Source organism: Dermacentor silvarum, unplaced genomic scaffold (assembly GCF_013339745.2).
Source record: "Dermacentor silvarum isolate Dsil-2018 unplaced genomic scaffold, BIME_Dsil_1.4 Seq1072, whole genome shotgun sequence".
Lineage (NCBI taxonomy): Eukaryota > Metazoa > Arthropoda > Arachnida > Ixodida > Ixodidae > Dermacentor > Dermacentor silvarum.
Window position 1 is genome coordinate 11,323 of NW_023605530.1, and position 13,760 is coordinate 25,082.

Genomic DNA, 13,760 nt, shown 5'->3' on the forward strand with positions numbered 1-13,760 from the left:
TCCTCATGGACGAAAATGCATTTAAAACAACACTACATTAGCAATACAAGCTATACAAAACAATCAAACAACAGCTATACAACATAGCATGAGACTGAATTCACAAGGTTAACATTTGCTAAAAAAACAAAAAAAAACAACAAAAAAACGAAACAGGTTGTACATTACATACTCAGAACCATACACACAGGCAGAATAATAATTACATCAGATACATTACAAGCGTACAAAGTAAGAGCGGAGTTCTTTCTTACTGAAATTATCGATATTTTTGTACTTGTTCAATGTGAATGGCAGGTTATGTGTTAACGACTGATGCTTATAGAGTGTTCTGAAGTATGGAATTGACCATATCTGAGGATTTCTTGTGTTCACATTAATGGGGCGTCGCTCTAAAGAGGCTAATTGTTCTATGTAGCTCCAAGCTAATTCTGATGAATATCGTGCACTATGTAATAAACGATAAGTGTATAGGTTATCAATTCGAATAACATTATACTTAGGGAACGCTTCTCTGGTGCTTGAATAATAATCTATATTTCCAACATAGCGAATTATCTTCTTCTGCAACAACAGTTTTGGTGGTTGTACACCATATTAAAGCGCAATAATATAAGTGTGAGTTAAATAATGCATTGTAAATCTGCACTTTGGCGCTTATAGGAAGTATACTACGGCATTGTGACACAACCCCTGTCACGGAAGAAAGCTTTTTACAGAGATAATTGACGTGCATGTTCCAAGAGAGGTGTGAAGAGAAATAAACGCCAAGAATTTTATGACTGTCAACTATTTCTATTTTTTGACCTTCAAAAGTGATAATATTGTTTAACTGCAGTAATTTGTTCTTGGAGCGAAAAATAATTATCTTAGTTTTAGTTGCATTAATTTTAATTTGGTTTAACTGAGACCAGGTAGATAGGTTTTCTAGCAGTGCATTACATTCTACTGTTAAGTTGTGCACGTGATTTCCACATAACATGACAGGGCTGTCATCAGCATATATAATGAATTGAGCTTTAGTATAAATATTTACAATGTCATTGATGTAGACGTTAAATAAAAGCGGTCCTAGTACGCTTCCTTGTGGTACGCCAAATCTGTTCATTAGGAAAGACGACATGTGACCGTTCGCGTACACAGCCTGGAATCGGTCACTTAGATAAGATTTAAATAGAGATAAACAGATTCCACGTATTCCGTAACGCTAGTTTTTCTAATAAGATACTATGGCTGAGGCAGTCGAATGCCTTACTAAAGTCTATAAATAAAGCAAGCGTATAGATATTCATTTCTATGTTTTTTATTATGTTTTCCTTTATTGACAGTAGGGCTGTTTCTGTTGACCTGTGTTTCCTAAATCCATGTTGTGCATTAGTTATAACACCAAATTTATCAAAGAAATTGACCATACGAGAGTGAATGATTTTCTCGAGGCCCTTCGAAAATACAGGCAACACCGAAATTGGCCTATAGTTGTTTGGATCATGAGGACTACCGCCTTTCAAAATTGCCGAAACTTTAGCGTACTTCATTGCTTTGGCAAAGACGCCTGATTGAAGCGTTAGATTGAATATGAGCAAGAACAGGGGAAATGGAAGTTATGCAATACTTAATGGGTCCTAATTGTAGGTTATTGATGTCTAAGGCCTTACTGTTATTTAATGATTTAAATGTGGTACACACTTCATTTTCGTCGGTAGGCTGAAAGTAAATGCTATCGGTTATAATACTAGCATTTTTTGTTCTAGAAGTTGCTGCGAGGAGTGAATGGGCAGAAGGAATGGCAGCGTTAATGAAGTGTTGATTAAAGTAATTGGCAAGGGCCTCACCCCTCAATTCAGTACCGTCATGAAGTATACTGGTTGGAACGCTTGTTTTCGTGCGACGGCCAAGAACGTCATTGATTATTTTCCATGTCTTATTAGGGTGCTGCCTTGTGGCAGTTAAGAAAAGCTGCTCATAATAAGCCCGTTTAGCACGCCTAAGTTCTGAATTTAATTGGTTTCGAAACATTTTAAATTCTTTTAAATGCAATGTAGAACGTGACTGTAAAAATGAATGATACATGGAATTTTTACATCTGATCATTCTCAAGTGTTCTTTCGTTATCCACGGCTTTCTTGCCTTTTTTGGCAGTCTTATTTGTTTCATAGGAAAATGCTTTTCATATAATTTTAAAAATGTTTTAATAAATTCATTGTAAGCCTCATCGACTTCTGTTTTTTCTAAGACAGAAGACCAGTCTTGCTCCATTATATCACTCTTAAAGGCTACCAGCCCGCTCTCCGAAATACACTGAACGGTGAAAATTTCTATATCATCATTTCTAATGCCTTTTTCGTATTTGTACAGTGCATAAACAGGACAGTGATCGCTCAGGTCCGAAACAGTAGTACCAGCGGTGTAAATATTAGTTTCGACGTTTGTTACCAGAAGGTCGAGACATGACAACGTGGAACATGTAATGCGAGTTGGTGTGGTGATTAAATTTTTGAAACCAGACGAGGACAACAATGTATCGAATTCCCTAGAGGCGTTGCTGTCTTCCAAAATATTGATATTGAAATCGCCACCGCATGTCAGGTGAAAGTTATTCTTGCAGATAAAATCCAAGAAACATTAGTAAAATTCGATGAAACGCCTGCAGTTTCCACATGGTGGGCGATAGACGACAGCAAATACTTCACTATTATTTAGTATTGTTAGAAATTCATAGTCTTCTGTTGACACGCAGTACTCATGTACCAAAACACATTTCTTCTGTTTAGTCACAAAAAGCGCAACACCTCCTCCACGTTTTTCTGGCCTATTGAGAAAGAAACTATCGTATCCATCTAGCTCCAACTTGCTGCTACCAGTTGTATACCTGGTTTCAGATAACATAATTACATCCAATTTAAATGAGAATTGGTCTAAATAAAGCGATATATCATCCTCTTTATTCATTGCAGAGCGGGCGTTAATATGTAAAACCGATTGGCAAGACGGATAACTAGATTTAATAGCGGAAGGTGACACTAACTTTAGGTATACGCAACCGTTATCCATTGCGAGATTATGCTGAAAGGCTCAGCTCACGCCGTCACGTGTGCCTGTGCGGTTGCGGATGCCGGCCTCGAAAATATCTTATCAATGTCATGGTCATTCAGAATGTGCACAGCGGGCGTATCGTCAGCTTGCTTCGCATAAATTTTCCCGTTAAACGACCAGACCGATTTCTACTTGTATTCATATTTCTTCTTGACGGCGAGAGCTAGAAGTTTCTTTAAGGCTGGGCAAAGATGCTCGTTCACATAGATAGCGTTTCCTGTGGTCAGTCCGACGTCTTTGTTTGTGAGATGAGCTCTCTTTGCCTTCTTTAGAATGCTGTCTCGCTTTGCACGTGACTTAAACTGAACAATGATGTTACTTTTGCCGGCATCTCGAGTCGGCACTCGATGACAGGCCTCGATATCGACTTCAGTTATCGGCTCATTTATGGCACCGCCAATCTTGGACACAATACTAAAAACAGATTCATCGTCTTGTTTTAGTACTCCTTGTATTTCTAGGTTTGCCTTCCTCGAGTACTGTTCTGCGAGAACAAGCCGTGTGTCGAGATCCCGGCTTCTGCTTTCCAGACACTAGCATTCGGCACGAAGCGCTGCGTTCTCACTTTCAAGATCCTTGTTCCTTGTAACCACATCGTCCAGTTTTTTTCTGCTCCTCGATTGAACTGAAGGCAAACTCAAGACTTTGTGCCATATTCTCTGCTCGTTTTTAAGTCTCGGATTTCATTTCGCAAATCCCTTTCAAGGGAATCGCGGAAAGTTTTCATTTCTTGTTTCATCTATTCTTTCAGCTTGAGTAGCTCTGCCTTCATTTCATCCTTGAGCTTAGTTATATCTTTTGTCATATTGCAGTACAAACAGGCAAATAAAGTCAATTCGAAATTCACTATTTGGCAGTAGCGACGAAACTTCGAGATGCAACAGGGAAAAAATGGGCAATATAATGCAAACACTAACCTGTGATAAGAATGCCGAAACGTTAAGCCCGTGCACACAGCTGTTGCCGCTACTGCCAAGTGAGGAGTGTCTGAGGAGGCATCTACGTCACAGGAAGTGTTCGTCCCAAAACAAGCGGCCGTTGAAGAGCTCGACAGGTATGCGTGGTGCCCAGAAGTTTCGCCACTAAAACCTCCACATTTGATTGAAAGAAAACATTGAAGCTTATATGCCAAGCGAAAGGAAGGAGAAATCGAGCATGGTCCTAAGAAGACACTTAGGTCCAGTTTATCGGCAGTATATGACACAGAAAGCCAGCCTGTGACATCGACAGAAAGCTTCAATACCTGTTCAGACTGGCTGAACAACTTAAAGCAAGCCTTCGAAGCTTCGGAGTCGTTCAGTGAGCGTTGTCGTCCTTTAACTTTGCTGCCAAAGTCACTTGACATCAAAGAGATATAGCATGTTATTCCAGCAGCGACACGCTACATGAACCGTAAATCCAGAAAGTACAAAGAAAATCATGGTGTGTGGTCCGGCCGTGACCATTATACAATAAAAAGGGTAAACCAGAAAGATCTCGAAGCAGCATTGCACTATTACACTGAAGATCAGTTTAATTGTAGCCAACCAAGAAAGAATTTATTTAGAAATGTGTAATGACACGCTCTATACGTGAAACTTGCCGCATGTTTAAGGAAGCTCACCCTGACACTCCAATCGGTCGGACTAAGTTCTACTCTTTGCGACCGAAATATGTCTAGTGCACGCCGACACAGGAAGTATGTGTTAGTGTATATTGTGCCAACGTAAAATTGGCAGTATGTGCGCTGAAAAAGAGCTCGGGTTAGAAGAAAAGTACCAAAGACTTTCGCGACCTTTGCCTGTGCAGTCCCTTTTCCTTTAAGTGCGAACTTGGAGAGTGTCCAGCGTGTCCGACAGTCAGATCTCTCACATTGACTGACCTTGGAATTCTTGAAGAAATATTATATGCGACTTGGGAGAAGGGTGACTTAATAAAGAGGTCTACCCCGAGTGCATTCTCGGACACACATCAGGCACATTCAAGGTGAAGCAAACAGTAAAGAAAAGAAGTGTATGCAGAAAGCAAGCATTTCGATTTTGCAGAGAGCTGGACAGTCACGCTACCAGACAAAATTCTGTCTCATCACTGGAGTAAAAGTCAAGTCACCATATTCACCTTTGTAGCCACGACCCAGAAAGGGGCGCACAGTTTTGCTGTCATAAGCGATGACATGTGCCATGACTCAGCCCGTGCATGCTACGGCTTGGCTAAGGTGCATGATTGGCTTGAAGAGCACATCGCAGTGCATGCTCATATTACGCATGTCAATGACGATGCTGCTGCTCATTTCAACAACAAATTTCAAATTCATGAATTGAAAAACAACGGGTATGCATCAGCCAGGTGGTTATTTTGCGCTACTTGTACAGGGGAACACGAAAAAATACCTGCAATGGAATCTGAGGCTTTCTGAAGCACCAGGCGACGCTACACAAGCTTTGAAATCCCGCTTCATCTGCCATCAACTGTGCTTCTGATATGGTAGAAGTTTTGACTCGTAAGCTACCAAAGGTTACATTAATTTACGCTCCAAAAGCTGCCATCCAAGGCAAGAGAATGGGTTGCGGTTCCTGCAAGTCCTGGTATTCAGTTGTGGCATATGTGGGAGTGCAAGCACAACTCCGAACTGCAGTTGTTCGTGGTAAGAACAGTTGCTTCGGATAAGCAATTTCTTCGGCAAAGAAATCGAATGTCACATGTTCTTAAAAAGGTGCAAGACCAGATTAATAAAATACAACCCCATGGCAACAGTACCGTCAGCCTTCTTCCTCAGCCACATTGGCATACAACATGCACAATTGTGCGGTTAAAAAAGGTTGTAACCCACACAGCACAGCACAGCATCACCTGTTGGCAGCGTTATATTTGAACTATGAATATTACGTTGAACGAGTTCTTGCATAGCTCAATAAATCAGAACGCATGAAATCCGTGTTGCGGCCGCTAGGCTGAGTGTGGTCACATTTGACGCATTGTAACTTGTTCGGTACTCTAATAATGCAACATTTTTTTATGCACAGTGGTAAACAACGTCCTCAACTTCAACCAGACTTATTTTCAAAAAAATAAGAAAGGGCCCGCCTCGGCTGCGGGAGGCTGTGGGTTCGATTCCCACAGCCGCCGGGCACCCACTGGTTCAAAAGGGTACAAGCGTACCCCGGCCTGGCGTTCGGCTTCCTTCAGTGGTGATACGCTTGGGAAAGGAGCCTGCGCCCTGAATTCCCGTCGAAACCAACGTGAGCACGGAAATAAGAAAGGGCCTTTTTCAGAAAACTAATTTCAAATTTTGATGTTTTTGGCAAACTACTTAAGTATAAGTGCAATTTTTAAATATAACGATGCTTGACAAAGTAACGAAAATTATTTTTAAAAATATGCTCGAGAAGTGTACCATTGTTTTTCTATGCGCGCTCAAAGTTCAGATATCGCAAAACTGGCAGAAAAGCGTTTTCGACGACCGAAATCTGTGCGCTTTTTTCAGGCAAACAAATTTTTTTTTTCACAAAACTAAGCTCAGAATCATTGTTCTGGGCACAAAACCTGCGCCTAAGGTAAATTTCATCAAAATCGGGAATGGTAACCAGGACCACCTGTTCGTTCTTATCTGGATTCACCCAGCAAGTAGTGCGGTCAAGGGAGTCTCACTTTGCGCATTTCGCAGATTGCAGTGCAGTTGCTCTTGACCTGTGACGCTTTCGAAATATAAACTACTTCATTTATCACAACTAAAGCTTGTAAACGCAAGTTTATTTATTTCGAATTACATGTTATTTGTGCTTCCAGCATATGGTGTACTGCATTTTGGTCGCAAGAGAGCAAGTGAGCTCGTTTGGGTATAAATAAGTTCAGACCTTCGACATCTTTCATGTAATGAATACGTCGTATTCCGCAATATAAACACTTATTTTAATTCAAATCACGTGGTCTGTGCCTCTTTCATAGGGGACGCACTATTTTCTGGTAACAAGTGCGAACAGAGAGTGCCTGCTATGCATGAAACGGAGCATAGGTAAAACTAAGAAACCGCACGTCTTGCCCAATGTTGCCTGCTCACTTTTGTGACGGCATATCACAAGTGACCAGCATTGATTCTTTAACATTGTTAATGATGCATCTTTTACAGTGAAGCTGTATATGGCTAGGCGATTCGTCCGTATGTCGCCTGTTTGCAGGAACTATCATGATCAGCAATGGCTCGAGCATCGTTGGCTTCTTCCACAGCTGGATCATTGGCGTCTCTCGGCACAGCGCGCTCGTGCCACTGCTTCCGCGTTTGTCGTCGTTGTCTTCTTCCACAGCTGGCTCCGTCGCCGCTCATCATTCCAGCGTAGAATTTCACTTCTGTTGTCGTAATGTGGAGGCCGCGTTTACGGGGGTATGAGGCATTGCTTAAAGGGGTATGAGCCATTCATTGTCTTACGTGACGGACAGATTTAATTTTTAAGCAATTTAATTTTGAAGAATCGCAAGCGGCAATGGCGACAACGGCGGACTGCAGGCATACCTTCAGTGACAGCGTTCTCTTCGTCGTCGACGAACGTGTGTTTAACCTCATTAAGAAACACACAGACGTAACCAATAATTGAGAAAGACTTTAATGTACCATCGGGATTAACCGAGTGATAAACACCGGGGCTGCACGTTTCAGCTTCACTGGTTAACCATCTGTATTGAGTGCTTGGGCAGGGATTTTTTGGGGGGGCCGCACTTCGGAGAAATGTGGGTGCATTGGGCGTCAATGCAGATTGTCAAATCAAAAGTACAGCCCTTCTGCGAACTGAATTGTGCCACCGGAGTATTTAACAATTTGTTTCAACATAATTAGTTTTGACTTTGCAGAGAATAATTCGTTGTATCTCGGCTGCTTTAAAAGTGAGGTAGGATCAGTGAATAGAGGTTTCGTACTCAGCCTTTTTTTTAACCAATATCAGCAAATTGAAATCAAGCTCTGGCATCTTTGCATTGTGATTAAGAATGCAACAATGAACCAATGTACTTGTCTGTGTAGAAACTGTTGCTTTCTTGAATGGTTTGCAATTGTCGCCACGTTTTTGTTCAAAGGCTTTTGGGGCAACACCTGGGTCAACAGTGGGTGCCTGAAACATCAATGCAGTTTGCTCAGCTTCCTCAAGTTTTTCCCTTGAGGGTGTAGTTTTATGGGTTTTATTGTTTGTTTTTATTTTAACTTGTTGGTTGTATTTCATGAACGCAATTCTTTTCATGTCACTTTTCTCCATCTCAGTGCACATGGTGTGAAAAAGATAGTATGGCTCTCTTGTGATTATTACAGGTATCAGTTTGCTGATATGCTTGAAAAGTAACATGCATGACCAACGTGCAGAGTAGCTGACTAGACACAGACAATTCTGGAGGCAACAGTCAGGCTGCTTTATTGCTGCATCCCGCGAAATCTGTTTTTTCTCGACCCGAACGCATTGGAATGAAAAATGATAGATTCAATGTTATGACGGTTTGGGTATAGAACTAGATAATAGATGATCCTTAGAGCATAACAAAATGTATGCCAAAGGGAAAAGAAACGCTGTTGGATGTGGCAGAGGTTTAGCTGGTGTCACTAAAAATTTTCAGCACAGGTTGGAGAAACTGAGTTTATTGGAAGCTGCAGAACTGATAGTTGGGCGAGTTGGTACGAATTCATAGTGTAATCTTTTTGCGCACACAATTGACACGGACACAGTGAAGGGGAGACACACGGAAGCTTTAATGGAAGTTGAATTGTCAGCCCTACTATATACAGGGCTTGCTACTTCAGATGATGTGTTCAAGGTGACATGAAGAGGAAAAAAATACTGGAGGCAGAAAAGACAAAGGCAAGAAAAAATAGGACTAAACAAACAAATCAAGCCCAGATGACTAACAAAAGTTCAAAGAATATCCATTATAAGATCTGACTGGCCCAGGGTTCTAAAATTCTTTTGCCTGTATTTGTCCGCGTACACCGAGTGAAGTATTTTGCTGCTAACTGTGCGGTGGTATGCTGGCAACAGTGAAACAGCACATACTCAATATCACGAGGTAGTATTTGCACTCATTGCACACAGGCGATGCAAGACTGGGATAACAGGAGATCACTAGGAGAGGCTTTCATCCTGCAGTGGACATAAATGATACGATGGTGACAATCTCGTTTAACATGACTCTGTCATCGTTGCAGTAGCACTGATGACCCAGCCATTGTCTTGTTCCAGAATGACAAGGCCTGCGGAGGTTTCCCAAGATACCCTGGAGCGCAATGCAAGACCAGAAGTTTGCTTTCATCTAGCTATTGCCAGCAGCAGCTAGTGTTCCAACCAGTTCACATGTCTGAGCCTTCAAAGCCGATGTCCAGCTCGGGAAACACATTGGTGCTGCTTTTGCATTTTTGTCACAATGGCTGTTCTTCATTGCACTGCACACTCGGGACTTGGATATTTATGTATGTATGCTAAGCAGATGTGGAAGTGCTATGTTGATTTGTGTCACACCATTAGATAACTGTGTGAAAGAGCAAAAATGTCACTTAATAACATGTTGAGGTCACATGATGGGGCAGTGCAACTTGTATATGCAGTGTTATTTCATATTGTTATGTTCCTTGTTTTAATGCGCAGCACATAGCTTTCCTTCCAAGCACAGTGCTACACCAATTTGTGATCAGTTGCTATGTGTCAAGTTTTACGGTGACATGCCATTTTGACTGTATGAAATAGAAAAAAGAAAGATAGATTAAAAGTTCTACACTACATCTCTTTGGTCATAGGTGTGCGCAGGATTTTTCATTAGGGGGGGCCAGGTTTCCCCAGAGCGCCCCCCCCCCCCCTTTCTATCAACGCACTCCCACTGATGTCCTTCCACTCATATTGTAGTGCTGACACGAGATATGGTTATGAAACGTTTATCTCAACAATATTGAATTGTAACATATATACAAAATATTATTAAGCAGTTGGTTTCACTTTCTTGTGAAATGTCCGCAAAGAAAGGCAGTCCCTGCGCAGCTGAGGCATCAGTGATACAACGCGCGTACAAAGAATTTTTATTCTTGCTAAACCAGAGAAAGATATGACACATATGCCATCTTTAACAGCACAGAATATTTAAAAATGTTGCCTCAACGTGACTCTACTAGTATGGAAAATATAGTATACATACAGGGCAAACGCATGGGTGCACCTACACATGGCGAAAGCTGTCATGTGGCGTCTGCAACGTTCATGCAGAGGACGAAAAACGCCACCCAATACACGACGTAATGGCAACGCTTAAAAGCACGAGAATATACCGCAGATTGAAAATACGAGAAACAGCAAGTTACAATATTTATTAATTGTTGAAGATAAATGCTATGACATGCCATTTTTTCTTCTGAGCATCCAAATGTACAGTTGATAATCTTACTTTCTGGCGCTTGAGAGAAGCTAATAGAAACAGGGCTATATTATTTTTTGCACAAGATAACATGCACGCATTATGTCATGCTCAACAAACATTATACAAACTAATGGATATGTTATGTGGTGGTAAAAATTTATGACTAGATTACTAAAAATGTGTAGCACGTGGGAGATATAGTACTTTTCACCAATCGTGAAAAGTCTAAAGCAAAAATCTATGCAATTTTGTTGCAAACTGTTCGATGACTGACTCGGAACTTGTTGAGAATGCAATCTGTTGCTCAACGAATGGTAAGAGCAGCCACCGAAGCCGGTCATGACTCATAGTTAATCTCAGCTTTGTTTTCACAATGGCGAGCTTTGAAAAGTCCGCTCGCATGAGCAGCTAGTGACAGGGACAACTGCAAAGCTTTAAGGATTTTAAAAAAGTCCTTATAAACTAATGCTCCTAGGCCGTTTTGTTGCAACCAGTCTAGCCATTCATTACAGTCACCGAGCTTTATGTGCTCTGTGCTAACCTGTGCCTTCATTAAGCGGAGCTCAGCCCGCAAGCTGTCAGACTCCATGTCAAAATACTTAGTGACGTCTATCTCCTCGTCATTGGCAGTGAGGCGCAGAATGTTTGTTATCGCAGATATGAGAACGACGGTTTCCTGCGTGAATCTGCCTCATTCTTCAACGAAGCATCAAGCATGGGGTAAAAAACGCTGACGCGGAGTTCTTCCTCTTTTGTTTCGTGACAAAACTGACTGGCGAAGTTCACGTCTGCGCGTCTAGACACTTTCCTCTGTCCCAAAGCAGGAATACTGATCCCGCGAGTCTGGAATATCTCTGTGCCACCTTGAAACACCTTTGTAAATGCACTCTCATCCAGCCTCACTTCCTTGGGAGCTTCTTGGAGATTTTTCACTCCCTGGAACGCAGTAAGAAGATTTATTTTTGGGTCCTGGAGCATGCGGCTAACCTTGAGAACCATCTGCAGCACAGGATGGGCCATTTCCATACAGAATTGAAACTCGAAGCTTTCCAGTTGCCCGAGAAGTCCTTTTGCTTTTGCTCGCGTTTTCGAATGCTGCGTGTTTTCCATGATTTCCTCTACGGCGTCTACCAAGACGCAGTAGTTATCTCGCACAGCTTTGACGGCTTCTGCCCAGCAAGCCCATCTGGTTGTAGACAAAGATTTTGGCGTCGTTAACCTGTGCTAACGCCAAAGCTATGCTATACTTGTGTGACGCCTCGCTAGATTCCATGAAGTTGAATGCTAGCTGCAAGGTGCCAAAGAAATCAAAAAGAATTTTGTTCTCGGCCCTTGACAAACAGGCATCAACGAGAGCCAGATTCAAACAGTGAGCGTAACAATGGACGTATAATATTCTGTTGTTTTTCTCTTTGCATTTGGCTTGCACCCCTGAAATGTGCCCTGACATGGCAGCAGCACCATCGAAGCAAACAGAGTTCACTGATGTCCACGTGATTTTGAGAACACCTAGAACTTGCTCCAGTGCCGAGAATATTGAGCTGCTGTCAACGCAGAGAAGTCACTCTAGTGCGGTGAACACTTCTACGGGCGGGTATTCTCCTCACTGAAGTACCTTATTCCAACAGACAACTGCTCGTGGTGTCCACAGTCAATAGTCTCATCGCATATGAGAGACACAGTTTTGCCTCCCAGGCAGTGAATAGTCGATTGCATCATCGCAGCATGCAGTGCCTCAACGAGATCATTCTGCATTCTATTGCTGGTGTACAAAGCATTTTTCGATCCAGAATTAAGGTGAGCTTGCAAGACAGGATCATATTGCTTCAAGAGATTAACGATCTCTAGGAACAAACCTTTTTCTGTGCTTTCCTCACTTTCGTTATGGCCTCTAAAGGGCCTGCCACTCTTCACGGGTAGAATTACAACGTCAACAAAACGCTGTAAAAGGTCTCGCTTTCTTTTTCGTTTTTCTTCTCTCAAAATGACATGCATCTCGTGATTCTCATCTAGCAGTTCACCTACAGATTTGCATTTTTTGTAAGAGTTCCAGCACAGGATGCTATTTAAGTGACTGTCGGACTTTTCATGAAGCCTGAACTTCTCTACGGCTTTCTTCCATTTGTTGAAGCCCACGGAGACGAATGCTGGATCTGAATGACCCTTACACGCTGAACTCTGCTGCGGAAACGCGCGACAGTAGAACCAAAACGCAGCGTCTTTCTCTATGCTATATTCCAGCCAGTTAAACTCGTCATACCAGCGCGTGCAAAACTTTCGCATTCCGTTCGCTGTTTGTTTCTGTGGGTAGCAATTAAAACGCGGCTGAAAAGGACCACGCATAAGTCTGGTTCGCCTGTCAGTGTGAAGGTCGTCGCACGGAAACGGTTGCGAAAGGTCGTTATCACTTGGTGCGCAGCTGAACGTATTCGTAGTAGAGCGCTGTTCTTCATTGCAACTGAGTTCAGTCTGGCAGTTGTCGTCTCCTTGGCAAGAATGTGATACTTGAAGTGAGATGTCCTCGAGGTGCTGATTTTCGGCCACCCGGTGGCATGGTTCACTGGCACTGGCAGTCTCACATTCATAAGGTTCTGAAGGCCATTTTGGTCCTTAGCTCAGGCTACGAATACTACCGATTTGGAGCCTATTCTGTAAAATTAAACGCAGGCATGAAAATGAACAGCTTACCTGTAGAAAGGAGCCAAGCTCGTAGCTTGTCTCCTTGCGCTTTCTCTTCAGCCAACTTGTTTCGTCGGGAGTGCCGAAACTGAGCTCCAGAAGGCTTGCTCAGTGCCATGGCATCGTTTTCTGCACAGACAAAATTTTAAAGCTGGATGAGCTGTGGCAGCTGCGTACTCACAATTTTTTTTTAGGGAGGGGGGGGGGGGGGGAGGGGAGAGGAGGGGGGGGGTCATATGGTAATTTTTCTAGGCGAATCAGAAGGGCGTGGGTTAGTTTACAAATAAAGATGTGAATAAAGCCCATAAAGAGGAGTAAACCTGCAACTATAAATGATACAAAGTGTAACCCGCTGGTGCGCCTGTTGGGGAAACAAGGAAACACATTAAAGAAACTCCCGAAACAATTAACTCATGAATCACGCTTCCAAGAACAAGTAAACAACAAGAGATAGAGAAAAGTAAATATTTCTGTGAGCGTTTTATTCAGTCAATCAATTCACTCAGGTCTGGAAGAACTTTTGTCACTGATCCCGTTAAGGGCTTGCAATCGCCAGGCGGATTCCGAAGGCTGACATATCTGCCCCGCGAAATGCCCCACGAAAGCAAGGACAATTTTGAGGGGTGGTCCTTTTA